This window comes from Galeopterus variegatus, unplaced genomic scaffold, assembly GCF_000696425.1.
Source record: "Galeopterus variegatus unplaced genomic scaffold, G_variegatus-3.0.2 Scaffold11198, whole genome shotgun sequence".
In the NCBI taxonomy this organism is placed as follows: domain Eukaryota; kingdom Metazoa; phylum Chordata; class Mammalia; order Dermoptera; family Cynocephalidae; genus Galeopterus; species Galeopterus variegatus.
In genome coordinates, this window is record NW_007737309.1 from 46,153 (window position 1) to 47,548 (window position 1,396).

Genomic DNA, 1,396 nt, shown 5'->3' on the forward strand with positions numbered 1-1,396 from the left:
TGTTTTTAACTAATTTTTATTTGATTTTTGTATATGGTGGGAGATAAAGGTCCAATTTCATTCTTCTGCATGTGTATATCCAGTTGTTCCAACACCATTTGTTGAAGAGACTGTCCTTTTCTCATTGTATATTCTTGGCACCTTTGCTGAAAATCTATTGACTGAACATGTATGAGTTTATCTCTGGGCTCTCTGTTCAGTTGCATTGGTCAATGTTTCTGTTTTTATGCCAGTACCATGCTGTTTTAATTACTATTGCTTTGTAGTATAGTTTGAAATCAGGTAGTGTGATGCCTTCAGCTTTGTTCTTTTTGCTCATAATTGCCTTGGCTATTAGAGATTTTTTTGTGGTTCCATACAAATTTCATTTACCATTTTGTTCCTCATTCTTCATTCTTAGAGATCCAAGTGTCCCTCTAACATGACTATCCTTCAACCTGAAAAACTTGGAACTCTCATACATTGCTTGTGAAATTATAAAATGATATAGCCACTTTGGAAAACTATTTGGCAATTCCTCAAATTGTTACACATAGAGTTACAATGACCAATTATTCCACTTCTATGTTTATACACAAGAGACACAAAAGCACATTTCCACACAAAAACTTGAACACAAATGTTCATAGCAGCATTATTCATATTAGCCAAAAAATGGTAACAACCCAAATATCCATCAACTAATGAACAGATAAACAAAATGTGGTATATCCATACAATGGAATATTATTTGGTCATAGAAAAAAATGAAGTACTGATACATGTTATAACATGGATGAACTTTATTTTTTTAGCCAGTAATACAATTTTATTATTTTTAAAACAAAAAAGTAAATATTAAATAGTATCCAAATAAAAACTTAAATATTTTATATATATATTTACATTCATAAAAATAATTAGTTTTCTGGATGAAGAACTAAGGCCCAGAAGTTAACTACATTAGGAGCTCTCAAGCTCTGCTTCATCTTAGAATCAAGGGTAGTGACACCCAAGCCACAGTGACTAATTACACTGTGGGTGGGTCCTTGTATTATAATTTTTTTAAGCTCCCCAAGTTAAACTTGAGAACAAATGATTTAGGCCATAGTAGGTCAGAAATGAATACAAGTTGTGCCATTGATTATCTTAACCCTCGCAAGTGTAGGTGAGCTTTTGCTATTTTCTTGTGTATGCTGTTTTTAATAAAAGGAAGAAGAGGTTGATCTCTTGCTCAATGTGACTGAAGAGTGAGCTGTAAAATCAGACAGGTGAGATCACAACTCTATCTAAAGAATAGGGTACTCTATATTTAACCTACATCACTAATTCTTTTTATTTTTATTTTTATTTTTATTTTTATTTTTATTTTTATTTTTTTGTCTTTTGTCTTTTTCCGTGTCTGGCAACGGATCGC